This window comes from Microtus ochrogaster, unplaced genomic scaffold (assembly GCF_000317375.1).
Source record: "Microtus ochrogaster isolate Prairie Vole_2 unplaced genomic scaffold, MicOch1.0 UNK36, whole genome shotgun sequence".
In the NCBI taxonomy this organism is placed as follows: Eukaryota; Metazoa; Chordata; class Mammalia; order Rodentia; family Cricetidae; genus Microtus; species Microtus ochrogaster.
This window is the reverse complement of record NW_004949134.1, coordinates 3,501,354-3,507,550: the sequence shown is the minus strand read 5'-3', so window position 1 is coordinate 3,507,550 and position 6,197 is coordinate 3,501,354.

Here is a 6,197-nt window from a genome sequence, read left to right as displayed (position 1 = left end):
CCAGTCTTTACTAAATTGCTTTAATTGCTTATCTTGGTGGCTATTTGATCATTGTACATAGAGGTCAAATAAATACTAAGTGGGATTTTCAACCAAAAAAAAAAACAAATTGTATTTTTACTCAATTTCTTTTTGATGTATATATTTTTATATTATATAAACTGAATATAATTACTTTTTAAATTTTCTTTTATGTTATGGGTAGATCAATAAGACAACAAAAGAAGATCAAGGGGATACAAACTGGAAAGTAAGAAGTCAAACTTTCACTATTTGCAGATAATATGATAGTATACATAAGTGACCCCAAAAACTCTACCAGGAAACTCCTACAGCTAATAAATACCTTCAATAATGTTGCAGGTACAGATCAACTCAAAAAAAAAATCAGTAGCCCTCCTATATACAAATGATAAAGAAGCTGAGAAAGAAAACAGAGAAATATCACCCTTCACAATAGCCACAAACAACATAAAATATCTTGGGGTAACACAAACCAAAGAAGTGAAAGACCTATTTGACAAGAACTTTATGTATTTGAAGAAAGAAATTAAAGAAGATACCAGAAAATGGAAAGGTTTCCCATGCTCTTAAATAGGTAGGATCAACATAGTAAAAATAGCAATCTTACCAAAAGCAATCTATAGATTCAGTGCAATCCCCATCAAAATACCAACACAATTGCTCTCAGAACTTTAAAGAACAATAAAAAAAAGAAAAGAAAAAATGAGCAAAGAAGTTAGGACCACAAAAGATGCACCCACGCACTGAGATGGTGGGGCTGATCTAATGGGAGCTCACCAAGGCCAACTGAACTGGGTCTGATGGAGCATGTGATCAAACTAGACTCTCTGAATGTGGGGCTGACTGAGAAGCCCAGGACAGTGGCACTGGGTTTTGATCCTACTGCATGTACTGGCTTTGTGGGAGCCTAGTCTGTTTGGATGCTCACCTTCCTAGACCTGGATGGAGTTGGGAGGACCTTGGACTTCCCACAGGGCAGGGAACCCTGACTTCACTTTGGACTGGAGAGGGAGGGGAAGTGGGGAGAGGGGGAGGGAAATGGAAGGAGAAGAGGTGGTGGAAATTTTTAATAATAATAATAAAAAGAAAAAAGAAAAAAGAAAAAAGAACAATAATCAACTTCATATGAAAAACAAAAAAGCCCAGAATTTCAAAACACTCCTGTACAATTAAGTAACTTTCAGAGGCATCACCATCATTGAAATCAAGCTATATTATAGAGCTACAGTAATGAAAACAGCTTGGTATTGGTGTAAAATCAGACAGTTTACCAATGGAATCAAATGGGAGACCAGTATATTAATCTATACACCTTTGATCACCTGATTTTTGACAAAGAAGCTAAAATTATACAATGGAAAAAAGAAACTTTCTTCAATAAAAAGTACTGGAATAATTGGATGACAACCTGTAGAAGACTGCATATAGACCCATATCTATACCCACACACAAAACTCAAGTCCCAATAGATTTAATACCTCCATATAAATCTGACCACACTGAACCTGACAGAAGAGAAAGTGAGAAGTTGCCTTCAATGCATGAGCACAGGAGACGACTTCCTAAATATAATACCAGTAAGGACAAACACTGAGAGCAACAATAAATAAGTGGGATGTCCTGAAACTGAGAAACATCTGTAAGGCAAAGGGCATAGTAAATAAGACAAAAAGGCAGCCTATTGAATGGAAAAATATCTTCATGAACCCCACATCAGACAGAAGGCGGATCTCCCAAATACATAAAGAACTCAAGAAAGTAGACATCAAAATTCCAAATAATCCAATTAAAAAATGTGGTACATATCTAAACAGAGAATTCTCAACAGAAGAATCTCAAATGTCTTAAAGACACTTAAGGAAATCTTTGATATACTTGGCCATCAGGGAAATGCAAATCAAAATGACACTGAGATACCATCCTTACACCTATCAGACTTGCTAAGATAAAAACACCAATGATAGCTTATGCTGGAGAGTATGTGGATAAGGGGAATCCTCCTCCATTGCTGGTGTGAATGCAAACTTGTGCAACAACTCTGTAAATCAGTATGGCAGTTTCTCAGAAAACTGGGAATCAATCAGGACCCAGCAATATTACTCTTGAGCATAATCTGAAAGGAGGCTCAACCATACTACAAAGGCATTTATTCAACTATATTCAGAGCAGCATTATTTGTGATAGCCAGAACCTGGAAACATCTTAGATGCCCATCAACTGAAGAATGAATAAAGAAAATGTGTTAGTTTTACACAATGGAGTACTACTCAGTGGTTAAAAAAATGACATCTTGAAATTTTTATGCAAATGTATGGAACTAGAAAAATTCCATCCACAGTGAGATAACCAAAACTCAGAACAATGAACATGGTATGTACTCACTCATAAGTGGATACTAGCTGTGAAGCAAAGGATAACAAGCCTATAGTCCACAGCCCTAGAGAAGCTAAGTAACAAGATGAACCCTAAGAAAAACATATATACATCCTATGAAGGGGAAATAGACAAGATCTTATGAGAAAATTGGGAACATGGGGGTTGGGACAGAAGGGAGGGCAGAAACAGGTGGAGGGGAGAAGGGGAGAAGTGAGAAGAATAGTAGAGATGCAGGAAAAACAGAAATGGAGAGCAAGGAAAGGGATATCTTGATTGTGGAAGTCATTGTGAGGCTAGCAAAAAATCTGGCACTAGAGAAATTCCCAGAAATCAACAAAGATGATACTAGTTAAGACCCTAAGCATTAGTGGATAGGGTGCCCAAACTGGTCTTTTCCTGTAGTCAGACTATATTAAATGTCACCATAGAACCTTCATCCAGCAACTGATGGAAACAGAGGCAGAGACCCATAGCAGAGCACTGGGTTGAGCTCCCAAAGTCCAGTTGAAGAGAGGGAGGAGTGTGAATATGAGCAAAGAGGTCAAGACCATGATGGGGACACCTACTGAAACAGCTTACCTGAGCTAATGGGAGCTCACCAACTCTGGTCTCACAGGGAAGGAACCAGTATAGGACCAAACTAGACACCCTGAATGTGGGTGACAGTTGTAGGGCTTGGGCAGACTGCAAGGCCACTGGCAGTGACACCAGAATTTATCCCTACTGCTTGTCTGCTTGTATTGGCTTTTTGGAATCCTTTCTCTTTGAATGGATACCTTGCTCAGTATATATATTAGTGAGGCCTTGGTCCTTCCTCAAAGCAATGGACTTTACCCTCTTTGAGGATTGGATGGGAGTGGGAGGAAGGTAGGGGGAATGGAAGGAGGGGAAGGAGTGGGACTTGGGTTTGTTTGCAAATTGAAAAGGGTTATTTTTTTTCTTTTTTAAAAAAAAACCAAATTTAAAAAAAGAAAAAAGAAAGAAAAAAGAAATGTCTACTATATTTTCAGGTATTTGAATGTTTGGTCCCCAGTTGGTGGCACTGTTTGGCTTAGGAGTTGTATGACCTTATTAAAGAAAGTGTGTCACTGGAGTCAGGTTCTAAGATTTAAAAGCATTTCACCATTCCCAATGTGATCTCTCCGCTTCATGCTTGCCATTAACAATATGAGTTCTCAGCTTGATGACTGACCCAAATTTATTACCATTTGATTCAGCATGAATTATGTAAAAATACATCATGTCACATTAAAAAATTACTGAAAAGGCATAAAATAAATTTCTATTACATAATTACATAATAAGAATGGCTCTAGATCTCCCTGCCTATTATCAAAAGATTGAGACGTGTGAAATAGTAATATCTTTCTAAAAATACTTGCTGATTTAAGCCTTATAAAACATATATTTTAAACTATTTTTCAAAAAATAATATAAAAAAAATACAACTGTAAATCACATTTTCTCAATTTTATGCCTTTATCTGAAAAAGGAACATCAACAAAACTCTGTTGAATGATTATATGTTGTGGATGTAAATATGAACTTAAGAATAAAATGTATTTAGGGAACAATTCTGATATTATTTCTTATTATTGGCTCAATGAATTAATTATGGCTTAATATAAAGGAATTAAAAGAGAAATAAATAGAACATTTTAAAATCATCAGCTGTAGCAAATTCAATAATTTATAACAGAAATAGTAAATCAAGTTCTAGTCTTAAGTTTCCTCTGAACCTTCAAATATATTACTTGTACTCTTTGAGTAGTCATCTGGTGCTTTAGTTTGAGAAAAATAGGAACACATGCTCAAATGGGAGAGTGCAAGAATCTATAGTGTGGATATAACTTCTCAGAATCCTAAATAGTATGAAAAGTACAATGCTATGCCTTCTTCACACCAAGAATGATAAATATTGATTATGATCATCCTATGTTTAGATTTATAATATTGATTAAAAGGATCTAGATGTCAGTTTCACTTTTTTTGGTAAAAAGACTAGGATCCTTTTGAATCAATAAATTCATTACATTTTAGGATTCTAAAAGCAAACAACTATGGCCACATGTAGAACAAATGCAATGGCTCTGTAAAAGGTAATAAAAGAAAGGAAAGAAGGGGAATGGAAAAAGAAGTAGAGCTTCTGAAGTACATGTTCAAAGCATATCACTGTATACTGCAGGGGGAATCTAAATAAACGAATAGTCTATTTTTAGTTCTCAACTCCTGAGAAGTTTCACTTCTTAGATCAGAATTATTAAGATGAAAAGATTCATATCTATAATTCCCTGTAGATAAAATCCAACCCAGAGAGTCATTGTAATCAAATGTGCCAAATAAGAAAATTTGGTAACCAAGTGCTTGGCTTTGAAAGGTATATTGTCATTAAATGTGGCTTCTGTGAGGGATGCTTGTTTTCATCTTGGCAGTTCACATCAATAGAACTTAAAACCATGGTTAAAATGATAAACTACACTTCTGAAATTTCAATAATACACGTTTTGAACAGCTATTACAATGTACCCTGACATGTACACAAGCAAAAATTCCATAAATATACATTTTTAACAGTGCATGCATATCACAAACTATACAGATTTATTTGCAAGGACATGTTACTTTAGGCATAATTAATTTAAAAACAAAACTTAAATATATCCAAATAATTATTAAAATAAAAACTTGAAAATGTTATTAAATATTTTTAAATAGTCACAATAGTATCTAAAAGTTACTGCTTGATAGGCATGATTATGTGTTAAGGGGCTGGAGAGACTGCTTAATGATTAAGGGCACCTGTTGCCCTTGTAGAAGAAGACTGAGGTTTAACCACAAGCACCCACATGATCCACATGATGCCCTTCTGTAACTCTACTTTCAAGGGATCCAACAGGTTTCTATGTGTACTGTATGCACATTGCAGGCAAAACACTCATGAAAAAAATACAATTTTTTAAAATAGGTAAATTTTAAAAGTTTGTGTGTCAAATATATTTCCTTAAAATTACCTAATGTCAGTAACAATAACTAAAATGTTTTTCCAAATTGTAGAAATTTTCCAAAATTTAGAAAAGAAAACTAAGTCTTAAATCTCAAGGCACTGGAAACCTACACAGATCAAACTAAGGAAACCCATTCCCATACTATTGCTTTCAGAATAAGTGAGAATAGCAAGACTGTCCCTGATTATAACCATTTCCTGATTCTTTATTTTCAAATACTTTAAAGTGGAATCTCATTTTTTTTTCTGCTAAACTACTAGCTCCAAACCCCAAGAAATTGTTTTGAACATGAGCACCAAAATTACTAGATGGGGGGAGTCCTGAAATCTTACCCCAAAAGTTTGTAAAATTTTTCTATGCATCAGTAATGATTATAAACACAATACTTACAGTTAAATTTTCATTGCCAAGTCCCTCCCCCTCTAAATTTTGGCTTACTATACTCTCATATCCCTGCATCCTTTAATATGCCTCTTTTCTTGACTCTTCTTGATCTGAGAACAAACACTTTATTAAGTGCACTGGATCTCAAGGCAACGATACTATTTTCCACTCTTTCTGGAAACTATATTACCAAATGCAAATACCACTGATACCACTGTTGTTCTTCTTTGAATCATCCTAGTAATTTAGATTTGCCATACTACAGATCAAGGGTCAAGTATTGATAAAATAATATTATTTCATACATACTTTGGTAGTATATCTTAAATGCTTACACGGAGGTTCCAATTTAAAATATTATATAGAAGAATTCCTCCATTAAGGTAAAAAACACAGAATCAGGTAATT